General features: G+C 32.3%; 1 protein-coding gene and 1 long non-coding RNA gene across 4 annotated transcripts in view; one reads left to right on the forward strand and one right to left on the reverse strand.

The window, feature by feature from the left end:
• Positions 1–17,475, reverse strand: part of LOC126874978 (uncharacterized) — a 31,860-nt gene that overhangs the window by 10,431 nt on the left and 3,954 nt on the right. Inside the window, exon 1 of one of the 2 annotated variants that reach the window (XM_050637539.1) lies at positions 1,319–1,658. The exons of the other annotated variant lie outside the window; for it this stretch is intronic. The gene's annotated coding sequence lies outside the window, so the exon portion shown is untranslated. Of the gene's footprint in view, positions 1–1,318; positions 1,659–17,475 lie in introns of those variants that run through there. 2 annotated transcript variants of the gene reach the window in all.
• LOC126875033 (uncharacterized) lies at positions 1,762–7,615 on the forward strand. 2 transcript variants are annotated; one of them, XR_007693216.1, is made up of 4 exons: positions 1,762–1,933; positions 2,003–2,088; positions 2,181–3,426; positions 5,813–7,615. It is a non-coding gene; the product is annotated as an uncharacterized LOC126875033 (long non-coding RNA). The 2 variants fall into 2 exon arrangements; XR_007693215.1 differs by lacking the exon at positions 5,813–7,615 and having other exon boundaries at positions 2,181–5,525.

Consider the following 17,475-nt stretch of genomic DNA (forward strand, 5'->3'; position numbering starts at 1 on the left):
GGCGGCCGACGTTCGCGATATCACATTGTAATTTACTTCTTAATTTTTTTTTTTATCTTTAAGTAATTATTTACGAACTACAGATAGTTGAATTGGGAACGTAAAATATTCCATATGCAGCACCGAAGAACGTAAATGTACAGGATGAGAAAGTTTTAGTTCGTTTCCTTTTTTTTTTTTTTTTTTATTAATAAACATTTTCTATACTTTCAAGTAATAAACAAAGTCAATCTTTTTTTTCAAATCACAATCTCTTTGTAAACCATTGGCGGAACAATTTTAATTTTCAAAATCTTACTAGTTTTATATGCACCAGTGGGAATTTGAATTTCTAAATGATGAGAGTAAAAGACGATTCTAGGGAATTTTGCAGCTAATTGAGTAATCACCATTTATGAATGATACTGTAGCTGGCCTCGTTATCGGCAAGATTTCCAGCAAGTATAAATGAGAAGAGGTTCCTCGAATGAGTGGCAACACGGATTTTATCACTTACAGATAAGCGTGAATTTTATTTTACAAGCCTTCGCGGAAATAAACCTGCTTCCGTGAAAGAATCGGCTTTTGTTGTTACAAGTATTTAGAGCATTACCCTCAGGCTATTAATCAATTAATAATTTCTTTTTCCTCCGAACTAATTGGAATTTTGCATAAGACCATTTTAAAGCAACCATTACAAGAATTATCGTTCTAACGACGAAATTACGTTGCAAACTATTCGCACGAAGTACGAAATTTGCAAAACATGAAGCCACAAATGTAAGATTATTATTCCATTTCTTACACCGCGAATTTGTTAAATATTAACGTTCGCAATGTTATCTGAATGCGCAGTGTCTTCAACAGGTCAGTAAAACGATTTTACAATGATAAATTATAAATATTAAAACATCGCATGTGGTCGAATTTTTATTACAAACTGGTTCATTTCCTAACCTCTTAATGCTAGAACATCCGTGCAACGCGTTGATAAAACACGAATTCTCCTATTTGCTGATGGGAAATGCCATTCATCTTATCGGCTAATAAAGCTTGCGATAAATTTGTCAATTTTCTATGTTAAACAGAACGAAATACTCCGGATTTCGACTAAAAGAGCGTTGACTGTGCCCGGAGCAAACAATGAACTTGTAAGGAAAGACTGAAAACGTACAGCAAAGTTTCAGCCGCGGACCGCATTAAAATTCATAGGCTGACAGTTAAAACGGATGTAAATGTATCCAGAACGATGCTGGAAGGTGAAAAAATTAGCATGGAACGGTCGAGTTCTCGGTAAACGAGCGATAGAAATTGTAGAACGTCTAAAAGCGTAACTTACTGGAATATTTTAGTAATTCGGTGACAGCGAAGAAGAAGAAATCCCCACGAAACTTTCTCCGAAAAGGCACTTCCACTTTCACCTCGCGTCTCTCGAAAATAAACCCGTAGCACTGCTAAAAATATTTCTCGTTCAATGCACGCGATAGAAACTGGCGAATTGTTCCGATTGCCCTTAAGGATCGGTAACAGCGAAATATTCGATAGAATTTCGATAATAAATAATACAGTTGTCTGGCGAATACGCGGTGTCTACTTTTCAAAGATTGCCGAAGCCTAATGCCGAGAACGTCTACCAGACCAACCGACCCAACGTAAAAGTCGGGATAGCACTGGCGCTGCTACTCACTGAATGAATCTATAATTGCTTTTGTACAGCAACATGGTGGGGGCGAGCACGTGATCCAGGGCCGAGTGGTGGGGCAGATCGTGGAAGACTCGTCGAGGGAGCATTAAGAACTCTATTTTAGCGATGGCTACGATACGGAAACGACTAACGAACCAATCCATTCAAACTTCGACTAATAACTTGCGAATGACGCGGAATTTCAGCCTGCGTTTTGGTATCGTAACAGGCCGTCGTTCGACTATTCCGCGAACGAAATGAATGAAAAAGGTAAGGAAGAAATGACAAATATTCTTGGCCTAGACTATCATCTTCTATATTGTGTGTTTATCACCTTAGTTATATAAACATACAGTTACAAAAACATACAAGATCGAATAGAAGATACGTATCTAGTGGATGAATATTCTGTGTATTACGTAAAAGTAAGTTGAGCAACTGTTTCTTGGAATTTCATTTTTTTTTTTTTTTTTTTTTTTGTTATGCTAGTTCCTAAACTTGGAAACAAACGTTGCAGGGTACGATGAAAACAAACAAATTATGAAAAAATTTATAAGAGGAGCCTCTATGTATGCTTGTTGGAATCTGATGAACGAACACACTGATTACATATGTATATTTTAGTAGTACACTATGTGCTATGTTAACGTAACACGGAGAACAGATTTACAACGAATTTCGTAGTACATGCGCAGTTGCGAATCCAGTCAGCGGAAGATCTTCCGAAGAAGGACCTTAGGAGCGTGAATTTAGTTCTTAATTGATAGAAAGCGCGAGTTCCGAATGGACTTTGAATCGTTAGTTTATTAGTAATTTATTGAATAGGGTGTTTTGAACGATGCCAATAATGAAAAGTCGGAATTGGAATAAGGATTCAGTACTAGTACATAAATTGTTGGTTATCTAACAGGTTATTAGATATTGTAAAATACGTTGGATTCTCGATAGGTTATCCTCTACGCATAGCATAATAAACGACCAAATTTTGTCTCTCACGTTTCGCTTCGAGATACTCCGACGGTTTGTTTGTAGCCATTCCAAATACATTAACACTAATGTATTTTGTATGTAACAAGTAACGTTGCACAACGTGTAACTCGCACTATATAAGTTAACTGCTAAATCGTTTTCTTCGTAATTCTTTAAATTAGATACAATTCATAGAACCTGTTTATCGTTCCGATCATATCAATCAAATATTTTAGGATGGCATTCGTCCGAGAATAATCGTTCGCGTGTCACGCGCAATTGAACAATTTTAATTAAAACAAATTTAAAAATTCATAATAACAACAATCGTACAATACTTAAAGCACATTTCCATTAAATCGTTGCCAATGACAATCTTTCTAAATTAGATGCAATTCATCGAATTTGATTTGTTAATTCTATTTATAGAACATTACCAGGAAGGAAGATGTTACACGTAACAATTGTTGAACAAGTTGGATAAAAATAAATGTTAGCAAGGATTGATCGAAGCTGTCGCTATTGCATGTGCGACAGAGCACATGGCTCGCGGAAAAATGGATTCCTTTTAACTGGTTTACGTGCGATCTCGCCTCTGCTATCGCGTCATCGTTCTCGCTTACGAGTTCGTATTTCCGTGGGCCTCCCGTCGAAACGTCACGAATTCCGACGATTTGACGCCGTACACTTACGATGTTGGCTGCCAATCGATCGCCGCTGCCAGACTAGCTACCCCCTCCCCGCCGATATTCTCGACATTGGCAAACATTTCACGAACTGTTATACGATCAGAGGTTCGTAAAACTTGACAATTTTTACAAAATCCCGATACCGTAGAAATACATTCCGATCGAACGAGCGTTGTAACATTTTAATCGCCTCACGCAAATATTTACTAAACTATATATTATTGGGACAAGTGTATCAAATGAAACTTGTTCTGTTTCAAGGGGGGGGGGGGGGGGCGCCTTACGATGACCGTCAAATTTATCTGGGTGCACGCGTTTCTCAGGTCTCGAGCTATCGTTGTTCTTTTAAATGGAACTATACATTTCTTGTTATATATTTATTACAATTTTTTTTTCACGAAGTTTTTAATTTTACTTTACAGAAAAAGTATTAAAGTACTTGTATGAAGAAATGTTTAATTTGAAAAACATTTGCACGTTAACGAAATCGAGCGTATGAACAAGGAAAACGTAAACATAAAAGCACTGCGTTATCTTTCCTTGTCCTTCATACGATAAGTCTTGCAAGATTAGTTGTAGTATCTTTTAAACTAGTCATTTTTCGATCAAAGTACCTTAACGACTTTTTGTAAAGAATTAAAAAATGCATCGCATGGTCTCTAGAAAAATGTATATTTTTATTTTATAAAGGCCAGACATTGTAACTGTTATAGAATGAATTTTTAAGGTTATGGCATAAGAGTTCATTTATTTAATTAAATACAAGTTTCGTTACGAATAATTATTATCGATGACGGAGATTTCATTTTGCTTGCTAGTAATCATTATCGATGGACAGAATTTTATTTTGGTTATAAATAACCGTTCAAACTAAATACAATCTTTGATTACCAGTAATCGTTGCCTATCGAGGACAGGGATTTTATTTTGGTTATGATTAGTCATTATCGATGACGGAAAATTAATTTTGGTTACGAATAATTATTATCGGCAGCAAAAAAGTTTTGCAAAATTGTTGGTAGCATCACTGGCAATTAGCGCATATTCATTGACAACATAAAAAAGGCTAATTATAAAATTTATTGTATTTAAAAAAAGAGCACGAAAATATGTGAAACAGAGAATAGAATGAAGATATTGTACTACCATAATTTTTATCATATTCGTTGTTTCACACATTTTCATACAGTTTCTTTACTTAATAAATAAGTCTTATAATTAAGTTCTTTTATGCTGTCAGTAAATAGTAATTATCAGTAATATTAATGATAAATTGACAATAGTCGAATATAACCAAAAAATAATGTTTTCGCAGCTGATATTGGTTAGTGATAATAAAAAAAATTTTTCGGTGTCGATAATGTAATGATCATAGTTAATCAAGTGTAATTAGGTTAACCAAATTATAGTTAACCAAAAAGATTCCTGTCTCATTAATATTAATATTATTTAAATATTAAATTTCTGTCATCGATAATGGTTACTGGTAGGTAAAAAATATTTTAATCAATGTAAGTTTCATTTGAAACATTATTTCGAGTAATGTGTAGTGTGTGAGATATTTACATGGATCGATTAAAATGGGACACCCTGTATAACACCTAGCAACTTGAATTGCTCACTCAAATAAGAATCCCAAATTTTACGAAATATTACGTTTCCATTAAAAAAAAGTTCTATCTCTTCCGTTAATCATAACAATTAGCCGATGCTTGGAAAATAACACTTATCGTGTGCCATTGATATTTAATGATAAATCACTAGATGTTTTATGTATGTACTAAGATCGTCGACGTGGATAATTTTAATTGATTTTCGCGGAAAGCTACGTAACTGTTACACTTTTCGCTAGCTCTTATTGCGCCTTCAATTTTTCCTTTTTTCCTTTACATTTTTGCTAAAAACTGTCAACGTGGAGATAAACGAGATTTGGAAATATTACACATTTGTATGATTTACAAATAACGTATTTATTTCGGTTCTCTGCTTCGTCTTCATCGAATATTTGAAAAAGACAATGGCCAACAACACTAGTTCCAAAAAAAACGTTAAGAAACCAAAGAAACCACAAACTAGCGAAGATATGATGATATATTGTGGTACTGAAATATATCATAATATGCTTATTTTAACATTAAGTATACTATGATAGAGAAATGTCGAAGTTATTGAAAATATTGAAAATAATATAAATATAATATAAATGTAAATATGTTATAATACAGTAATAGAACACTTAGCGTATAGGTTATAAAAATTACATTGGCGGCACTGCGATACAGATACATGTTCGGTAACATGTTAAAAAGCAAGCGAAATTCTACTAAACGTGCACTTGTGTAAATGAAGATATACGTACTAGTCATTAAGATTCACTGCAATAAATAACATACATACATATTTAAAAAAGACAAAAAAAGAAAAAAAAAGAAAATAATGCAGGTAATAGTCGTACGTTGTATCTGACGATTGACGAAGAATTCTGGTAAAGGAAGGGACAAAAAAAGAGAAGAAAAAGGCACGGACAGGAATCGAGAGGAAGAGAGGAGGGTAGAGAAAGAAAGAAAGCGAGCGAGCAGGCAAAACCCCACAGAGAAAGAGGGAACGAGAGAGAGAGAGAGAGAGAGAGAGAGTTGCGCGTACCTAAGACACGTTATTCTTGTTCATTTCCAAGAATAAATCCGTAAGAATCCAGCTGGTCGCACAATACGAGTTTCTCTTAACAAAATACGCTGCTCCCTGCGTCCCTCTCCCTGTCAAACATTTTGCAAGCTTTCCGATTCACTCTAGGTCCAATATACCTGGCGAGCATTTGTTTCAAGGAAATTTTCACTGGAAACCGTAAAATCTTATCTGAAGACTCAATCTTGCTTTCAGAATTCTGCAATATTTAAGTGAAGATTTTTCACTGCCAATATGCTGCAGCCATGTATATACATTTGTAAAAGGAACTTTGCCATCTTTGATGGATCAAATCTTAATACTAATGTCCTAAACTTTTTGTGCATTATGCTAAACTATTTTTATGAGAAGTCGTACGTTTTAAACGAACCTCGACTCGATTTTGTTTTGAATAAGACTTTGAAAAAGTTTATCAATATTCATACTGAATATACGTATTTTATGGAAGTACAAGTATCATTGAATAATCGGACGTTGAATAATGCACATCGCTCATATTACACATATATAATAATATATGTGTATTAATAATGTATATGTATAACGTATACACATATATTAATAATCATTGAACTGCAGATTTTTATGCATTTTTATATTTCTATGAATATAACTAAAAAAAAAAAAAAAAAGAGAAGAAAAAACATAGAACCTGAATAAAAATTTGTTCCAAGTAAACTAAATATTATAAGTACTCTAGTTTGAATATTTTTACATAATTTTACATATCATATGAATTGTGTGTGTAGTTTTGCGCTTTCAAATTTCCTAGAAATACAATCTAAAATACGCATCTAATAAAATATTGAAATGAGAAGAAATTAATTACTGTTTATATCTCGATCATGATTCCTACTAACGAAATTGTTCTGTCCTGGAAATAAATATGTCATACTTTTATCTTCGACGATTACTGTGACATGAAAGTTTAAGCAATAACGACTACGCTTTACGTAATTCGAGCATGTGCATTCCTGGAAATTGCTATTCCAAAAACGTGTTGAAATCGAGCAAACTCACTGAACTCATAAATTTTATGAAACCTTTACCCATCAGAAAAGTGTTCCCTATTGATGATACACGAAGTACAAAAGAGGAACACCTGGTCGTGAGTCATAATTCTGAGACCTATATCCTACCAGACCATGTGACGTTTCTTTCACACAGTCATTCGTATCCTCTGACCGACGAGAACCTTTTATATAGTCCATTAAGTAGTTAGTTTGCTATTTATTTCTCTTTTGGAATACTTTGGTATAGAGTTTGCATGAACATAACCTATTCGCAAAAGATGGCGCTTGGAAGGGAGAGTTCCCTCTCATCGCCCAACGAATATTCCACTAGTTCGTTAAGTATTATATTATTAACCGTTTGATAATATTCTAAGAGGTACTTTACTGTAACAAATTGTTTGCCAATTGTTCTTCGCGATATTTGTTCTTTTAGGTGGAACTATATATTTTTTATACGTCGTTCGATTTAGTTCTTTAATTTTTTTAAATCCCTACAAAAAAGTACCAAGGTGCTTGTATCTGGAAATGTTTGGTTTTAGAAAATATCTCAACGTTAATTTAGCTTTGTTATCCTCGTCTTTTATACGATAAGTCTTGCAAAATTAGAATTAAGATAATTTTTAAAAATTAAAACTTTTTAACTAAGCTTTAAACGAATATCTTTTTGCAGAGAATTAAAAAGCATATCGAACAGTGTACGGAAAAATATAATTCCATTTAAAAAAGCCACGCATCGTAACTGTTGCAAGAATTCTAGAGGTTATGGTATAAAAGTTGATATATTTAATTTTTAAAAAATTTGGTTATGAATAACCATCGTAAATGATGAAACTTTTTCGGATTACGAGCAATCATTACCCACGACGAGAATTTTATTTTCGTTACGAATAACTATCATCGATGACGGAAATTTAATTGTATTTAGCAGTAATCAATATAGATGAGCGGAATTTTTTTTTTCTTTTTTCGTTACTAGTAACCATTATCGATGGCAGGAATTTAATTCTGTTTACCAATAACCATTATCGATGACCCGAATTTTACTTTGGTTACAAACTACTTTCATAAAGAATTAACGATTTATCGATTACCGGTAATCATTATCGACGACAGAAATTGTACTTTGGTTACGGATAACCATTACAAACGATTCCAATTTTAGAGTTCCTTCTCTTTGTTCAACGAATCTTCGACTAGTCCATTAAGTGTCATGAACCATAATAGTGCTAGGAAGTACTTTATCGAATTTCTAGGACTTTTCTGGCGTTCCTTACGAAGAATCTACATAATCTTTCGTGTTTGGATTTTACATATACAAGGCGGGGTTCTTAACTGGAACTACTTCGATTTCTGCGTAAGCAATGATTTTCCTGAAAAATGTTTCAGGTAAGAGTTATATGATGTCGAGGAAGATAATTTGACGTGATTAGCTGTTTTATAGGAGAATATGTAGAGGACATACGAAACCTCGAAATCTCTTTAGAAAAATTAACATGAGAAAAGATTCTTTCCGCCATGAAATAGTTTGTCTCGAGAAGTTTTTTCATACAATGAAGTGAACAAGCCAGATATTAGGTGATCTCATTTAGCTGAGACAGCCTGTATATTCTACCTTGCTGTCTCTGCTTTTGGGTCCAGTAACGCAAGTCAATTTCATTTCTTTCCTGCTTTTTTACCTGAGATTCTAATCTCTAATTCTCTTTCAAATTTATATTTTTCTTCTTTCTTCTTAAATATTACAAGTGCTTGTTTGCGAAACTAATAATTCTGATGTATAGTCCTTCGCCCACCAGAGATACTATACAACCTAATACGTGATATTTTCAAATTTGTGAAGTATTTGTAAAGTATTATAGAAAAATTATAAAATATTTACTTGCAAATTTACAAGTATTCTGCATGTGGTGGACGATACGAGAAATTTTCTGTCCTCAAATCTGTGTCCTGTGTATACGACCGTGATACGCACGCTTCGTTGTTCTCAATTGTTTCGAAATTTCCTTGTTTACTGTTTACACGATGACAGTAAACATAGATAGCGAAAAGTCAAAAAATCGTGCTTCCTCACTTCACAACGTTTAAATTTGCAAATACAGTAGCAAATGCAGCAGAACGCATTTGTACGCGGAAAAGCTGCTGTTAGAAAGAGGCCAGCAGGAAAATAGTTTTAACGGTTCAAGGAAGGAAATGATTCGTTAGATGACGTGCCGCGTTCAGGACGTCCGTCTGTCGTCGAAGATGAGGAATTGGATAAATATATGCGTTCAAACTGAGAAAAGAGGTTAGTTCAGTTGTGGAATTAAAACGACGATTACATCATTGAAGGAAATTGCCTTTCGAAAAAAATATTTAAATCTTCCTCGAAAAATTCTAAAACCTTTCCGGTATTTGATGTCTCACGATTTATTGATTTCATAGACATTGTAGCCTGATGTTTTATTGCGCGGAACGTTCGAAAGAGTCAGTTCGCGATAAGAAATATACCGATCGCTCGAAGAATAGGAATTTTGCTTTATACGAAACTGGACAAATACTCCTTTGTTTCGTGCGGAACTTCTGCCGTTTTCTTTAATACGTCGATTCTTGGAAACATTCTGTCTAACAGAGCATGAAGACGCAATGTCAACAAGGTCGATAATTCGTGAGATATTTCAGATTTTTATATCAAGTATCTTCCCCTTCAACGTAAAATATCTCACGAATTGTTGATTTTTTTTTTTATATCGTATCTTATTATCTTTTGACGTAAAATGTTTCCAAAAATCGATATGTGTAGAAAAAAGGAAAAAAAAAAGTTCCATTTAAAAGAATGAAATTGACCTTCATACGACTTTTATGTATTCTCCTATAAAAAAAAACTAATCACGTCAAATCACGTCCCTTTCGAAATCATCCAACTCTTATCTGAAATGTTTTTCGTCAAAATCATGACTTTGGTAGTAATCGAGATAGTTCCAGTTACGGGTCTCACCTTCCACATTTATCTATGTTGCTGTAATTTTTACACATTTTTTTAAAGAGAAATAAAACTGGTAACAGACTGAAATCTCAATCGCACTCTTAAAAAGAAATCTCTGCAGCAGATAAGCACAGTTCAACTTTAAAGGGCCGTCATTTTTTTTTCTTTATATATATATGTATACACACACACATTTGTGGTGTCTGTGCTTATCTGCTATATATATACAAAGATATAAAAAGAAAAAAATGGCGGCCCTTTGAAGCTTGACTATCTGTCTTTGCAAAAAAAAAAAAAAAAAAAGAAGAAAATAAATACGAGATAAAAGAAGAAGAAAAGTATTTTTAATCCTGACCAAGATGATAACGACACACGCATTGAAGGTGTAGGGGAAATTCGAAGCTAATCAGTTGAACAGATTCCAAGATGTTATGGAAGCCGTTTCAGATAACACGGTTTTAAAAAAATTCTATCTAAATAACATGTGTCACGAGTCACCCTCAGAATTTCTAATTTTCCAGATTTATTTTTGAAGTTATATATCTATGCATTTTAAGAAAATGCAAAAAAACAAAAGAGGAAAGAAAGAAATAAGAGAAACGAATTTTTTCGCAAGTCTGCAGTGAACAAACGCTTTTAACGACACCTAACGCTCTAAACGGTCAAAAAGAAGAGAGAAAGTTGGCAACATTGGCGCGCTTGAAAATATCACGTATTAGGTTATATTGGATCTCTAGCGGGCAAAAAATCAAAAATCAGAATTGTTAGTTTCGCAAAGAAGCACTTACAATATCTACAGAGCAATGCAAGATTAGGTATTAGATATTGGATATATTATAATTATTATTATTATGCTTATATCAGCGTATTTCGTTTTGACCAAAATTTGACTTCCATGCCCTTAACAGACGCTAAGTTGTCTGAAGTTTGCTAAATAGCTTTGTGGATAATCACGATATTTGTTTTATCTTACGGAGATATCGGAGACATTGAGAACTAAGTCAACAAACACGAAAAATTACAGTTTTATTCACACAGTGAGCTGCTATACGTATAACAATAGCCTTGAATTGGTTACGAAAGAAAACAATATTTCTGAACTGTTTGTTATTTTATATTTTATGTTTATTATATTTATTATTCTTCGTCGAATGGCTGAAAAATCGTGCGTATCGTTAAAAGTGTTCATCCTGGATGGAAGTTATTCGAGTTTATACCGGTCTGTAGCTACTCTTTTAAGTTTAACCGCTTTTATGTAAGCAAAGAAGATAATATCTGCGAGAAACATTACAGGAATATTTGTATTCAAGCACGTCGAAATACTCATTTGGTTTCTGCAGTAAATTCTACTAACGAGAGGACTATTCGATGTAATAATTTGAAAAATAAAAAGCTATTGAAAAATAAGAATTCAAAATTTGCAAAGGTTTTGCTAATTGTTGTACGTCGGTGAAGCATAAAGGAGGCTATTCATGGACGTTTATCTATTTTTGAATTCAGACGAAACAATAATAGCAGCATCACATTGGCAGAAAATCGAAATTATGCATAGAAAATTGATTAATAGATAGACGTATGTTTCTGCATGATAATTCTCGGTCTCACTCATCAAAAATAACTACAGCAAAATTACCTGAATATATATATCGCCAAGACCAATTTTGGGTGAAACTTTATTTACCTATTAAACAATAAATAACGAATTAAACAATATTTTTATTCCGAATAAGAATTAAATTTATATAGAATTTATATGTAATTAAATATTCATTATTTCTTACTTGCAAATAATATTTTATTTTTTATTTGCATTTAATTGGAAAACAAATGATAATATATAAATAAATGGTTTTTGGCGTTGTCCTATCTGTTCCATTTTGTACAACACGAAAAAAACGTCAAATTAATATGTTTACTTTTCAATGGATAGATCGCTCTTCACAATTGTGTTTAAAACTAATCGCTTTCCGAACAAGTTGTCCCAAAGTCTATTTCATTTTGGCGCATTCATCAGAGCCAACAATCATTATTAAACGTTACAAATTGTAATTTACGGTAATCTCTCTGATTGAAACGTTACATTTGTGTAAAAATAAATTTGCTCTACGACCGATAAATAATAAATAAAAAAATAAATTTGTATTTGTAAACAACAATCAACCTCACTATTATAAATAATGTATTCAGACTCGTTTAGATAATAAATGATTTGTTTCTGTTTTTTATTCGAACTTCAGTTAACGAATGACTCTCTACTTGAACAATTATTTAAAGAAAAATTTATACAATAACGCCCAATATTGCCATTACCTTTGGCTACATTAGCTACATTGGCTACGCCTTTCTCCAATAAACTAGAATTTCCTTTCACCTAACATCACTTAAAACTGTTTCTAAAGAATAAAACACTTCCTATATGAAAAATACTAATTGCATTACTAAAGAATCATTTCCACAAAAATAAAGATAAAAAAATATATATTAACGTATTTAATAATAAAATTAATTATATTATAATAATTATATTTAATAAATATATAAAGCTGTTTCTAAAGAATAAAACACTTCCTATATGAAAAATACTAATTGCATTATTAAAGAATTATTTCTACAAAAATAAAAATAAAAAAATATATATTAACGTATTTGATAATAAAATTAATTATATTATAATAATTATATTTAATAAATATATAAAACTGTTTCTAAAGAATAAAACACTTCCTATATGAAAAATACTAATTGCATTACTAAAGAATCATTTCCACAAAAATAAAGATAAAAAAATATATATTAACGTATTTAATAATAAAATTAATTATATTATAATAATTATATTTAATAAATATATAAAACTGTTTCTAAAGAATAAAACACTTCCTATATGAAAAATACTAATTGCATTATTAAAGAATTATTTCTACAAAAATAAAAATAAAAAAAGATATATATATATATATATATATATATATTGATATATTTAATAATAAAATTAATTATATTAGAATAATTATATATACATGTCAACTGATATTCCGCCAAGATAAAATGATAAGAGATTCCATTGATTGAGTTAGATAAAGAATGTATGTATTGGTTTGAAGATTACTAAAAACGGTACTGTCATCTGATTTTAAGATAAACGATATATTATACATAATGCACAGATGATTACAATTAAACAGATACGATGAAAATAAATGTAACAAATATATGCACAATACATAATAATATTTCTACTTCAATGAAAGTTGATATTGACTTTACCAAAAATTGTACCTTCATGTTTTCAATAATAGTAAACGTAAGAACTTAGAATCTAATTGGTCAGTTTAGTAGTAACGAAGTGATTACCAGGATGTTAAGTACTTTCATACATAGTACTTAAATACGTTACACTCCTATCCTCGTGACATTTATTTCGGTAATAAAAAATGTGATGGCCGACAATGTTCGAAACGTGTCGTCGTACATCGTACGTTTCCAGAAAGCTTTTATGTTTCCTGAACAATGGGTGGAGGCCGATTCCGTTATTAGGAATACAATGCGTCCCATTGTGTATTTACGGGGACCCTAGTGGGGGAGATTTCGTGGTAAATTGCCGGCTTTTGTAGAAATCGTTCTTTTCGAGGTTGAACTGTTCCAACGTATTCTTCAAACATTGATATACCTAGCTTTTTACATACACCACGTCTCAAAAAGTTTGAGCAAGCATGAGTATTATTTATATGTGTATAATATAAACATATTTATAAAATACGTTTTTATTAAAATGAACTTTCTTCTACTAAATATCTGATTTAAATATTCTACAGGGTGGTTGGTAATTAGTGGTACAAGCGAAAAGGAGGTGATTTTACGCGAAAAAAGAAGTCGAAAATATAGAATAAAAATTTTTTTAATTTTTTTTTTAAATTTTCCATCGAGACAACGATCTACAGTGAGATCCGTTATAACGAAACGTGATAAAGTGCACGCGTACCGAGCGAAAATTCAAAGTCGATTTTCTCGAAAACAAAGCCTCGAACGAAAAATTTTTATTCTATATTTTCGACTTCTTTTTTCGCGTAGAATCACCCCCTTTCCGCTTGTACCACCAGTTACCAACCACCCTGTATATGTTTGTGCACGTTATGTGCACCCGGTAGATTCCCGGAATTCTGAATTTCCTAGAAATGCCTGAATATGTATGTCTATGTATGTAAGCTTTGCATCTCTAATCGAGTAAAAAAATTAAAGTGTGTATGTTCATAGCATTATTGGCGATATTAATGGCGAAAAAGTAAACTCAAAGTAGGTGTTAAAGTATCTTCTGTGAAACTCGTGACACGCATAGACATAGTCTCGCCATAAATTGTCGGACTCGTTTAAAAGCGACAGGATTACGTTACGTTAATATATTTAAACATACCATAAAAGTAACGATAATGCTACGTCTGTGAGCCATAAACGTTGTTGGATTAACTCTTTTCTCTCCCGTTCTAATTCGTCAAACGAACATTCAAAATTTTCGCCAGGCTTTTTGAAGCGCCCTCTACACCGTAGATAAATAATAGAATTTATTAAAGCAGCGAGTTCTATATTTAACTTTCCCGTGATTGTAAACGAGAATACCAGCATGTATGTCCTCTATTCATTTTTATTGGGTTTTTACTCTCTCGTGAAAGTTAAATAGACCCCTGGTAACAACCTGGTTCGTTTCAATAACAGAACAACGGGAAATAAATAACATATCCGCATTATGGCATTATGGAGTACCAATTATCGCTAACAATAAGTACGCCTCTGCAACAATGCACTGGCAATAATTGAAGCAGCGATAGATCCATTGGAACGATTTCCTTGAAACGATACGAGGCCTGAGCACGATCGCAATTTCAACTCGAACGTTGAATTACGAAAGTATCGAACTACTGTCTAATCCGTATCCCACGGACGAAAATCTCACGTGTCCGCGCGTTTCAGTTTCCGCGGAGCGTGTCGATGTAATTTGTTACGATTAAACCGTAGTTTCACAGGAACGCAAATGATTTTATAATACGCGGCGCGTTACCGGGCGCAATCAAATTAGAAAGCCTAGCAAAGCGTAGGAATAGCAGTACGGGCTAGAATGATAAAGGTTACTAGAAACGAGCTGGCCGTTCATCGAGGTGGATCGAGGACTATTTCAGAGAGGATTCCAGGAACGTTTCGAACGGAGAAATCGAGAGACACGCTATGCTCCCATTTCAACTGGTCGCGTATATGGGCCTCATAGTGGCTGTTATCGTGTCTGTTACCTTGTGGTAGAGTCAGGCATCTTATCGCAAACAAACAAACTTCTTTATGGCGATTACACTCGGTTCTCTCGAATCGACCTTTCCTCGAATCGGCTGTCCAAGGGCGCGCCTTCCGATTAAGGTCGAGTCAGCGATTGTCCGAAATATACTTCACACGACGCTAATACTGTTTTACATATCTCTCCCTCCCTCCTTTTTTTCTTTTCTTTTTCTTTTTTTTATCGTGTTTACACTACACACTCGTGTCGCGTTCGATTATCACGCTTGTTAACACTTTACGACTAGAATTTTATGTACATGCCTCTCAGGGTAATAACGATACCAAACAGACGTTTATCAACTTTTAGATGACGACGAAGAACTATGACTAGCTATTTCGAATTTTTTGTCCGAGAGAGGTAAATAGTATATACAATTTGCCGAGTGTCTTTGACTTCTTTCAAACTGTAATACGTTGAAAAGGGTTATTAAGGTTAAACCTAACCTAAAAGTAACTATAAAAATAATGAAATTTATAAAAATATTATAAACGAAAATTAAGTGACAGAAAGTAAATAGAAAAAAGTGAGGGAAAAAGTTTGATCTAATGTTTATTGGTAATAAATTCAATCAGCCAAAAATAACAAAGATTGAATAACAAGAATGAAACTTAGTAATCATCTGGGTCGCTAACAGTATCTAGCTCATGGCTAGTGCTCGGTAGCTTTTCAATTTCTGTATCATAATTGTACATCTCTTAACTTATGGCTTTAAATATGTTTTAGATTCTTATTTTCCTAGATCGAGGTTAGGTTCAGGTTTAGTTCTAAAGTAAGAAAGTTTGGAAAAATCGGAAATGCTCACCCAACTGTACGCTATTACTACACTGTGGATTTTTATGAAAATTTATATTTTCATGGATACAATCAAAAGAGTAGGACCTATTTAAATAATTGTTTTTAATATTTAAATGTTTGAAAAAAACCAAAAATGTTCAAATTATACGTTATTACTAGATTGCAGATTTTCATGCAATTTTTATGCAAATTTGTATTTCTATGGATACAATAAAAAAGTAGGACCTATTTAAATGATTGTTTTTAATAAAAAATGCTTACTATATATATATTGTATGTTATTACTATACAATCAAAAGAATAGGACCTAGACAGAAATTTGGCTTACCTATTAAATATTATAAAAAGTACTATATTTTGGGTATTTTATATGCTTCTGTATATCATGTGCATTCTATGTATTTCTCTATCTTTAAATTTCTCACAGTTGTATAAAAATCCGCAATCTAACTATTACCTTTCTGAGAGAACAAATTCTAAATAATTCTAGTTCTTCGTTGCCACCTAAAAATTGATGAATTATGGTATCACTGTAAGTAATATAAATAAATATAAAAAAATAGTAACTGCCCATAACATGGAACGCCTGATTTTAAAACCGTCCCAAGAAGAGAAACATGCTTTCGTCAATCAAACTGACGTTAACATACGACAAAATTAGTAGACAGGGATCGAAATAAACAGGTGCCTTCCGTTTTCAAAAATATTCTCTTCGAACTTAGGTGTTTCGTTTAAAAAAATATCTGTTCTTGTGGAATTTTTATGGAAAGAAATGTCACCCTTAGGAATTTCTTTAAAAAATCTTCTCATGGAACAGGTATTTTAGAGTCTGTGTACTAAAAGATCCATAAAAACGAGTTATTTTGGAACGTGTATTAAAAAAGGTTCCATAAGGTGACTAAAAGTACCAACCTATTAGTACTATTTTTATTTAATTTTACTTAACAATATAATATCATATTATTCATATGTTTATTGAATGAAAAATATGAAAATCATAATATAAGTGATTAATAGTTTTATAAGAAATTTTTAACAGAAAAGAGTTTGTTAAAAATAATAAATAAATAAAGTCTTGCATAGTTTAAATAAATTGAAATACACACAAATTCTATAGTATAATATATAGATAACGTTCTTACCTTCCTAAATGTACATTTCAAACAGAAACAAAGAAACTTTGAACTGTGAATCATCTACTTACATAAATATTACAAATAAATAATGTATTCAGAATAAGAATTCAACTGTAATAATTCTTTAGTATTATTGCAATTCTAATACTATTCATCCAACAGTATTCAGTATTTGTAATAGAGCTTTATTATTATTAATAGAGTATTTTTAATAGAGGTTTTTTAATGTTGATGTACAAAATACTTGTT

Source organism: Bombus huntii, chromosome 17 (assembly GCF_024542735.1).
Source record: "Bombus huntii isolate Logan2020A chromosome 17, iyBomHunt1.1, whole genome shotgun sequence".
Lineage (NCBI taxonomy): Eukaryota > Metazoa > Arthropoda > Insecta > Hymenoptera > Apidae > Bombus > Bombus huntii.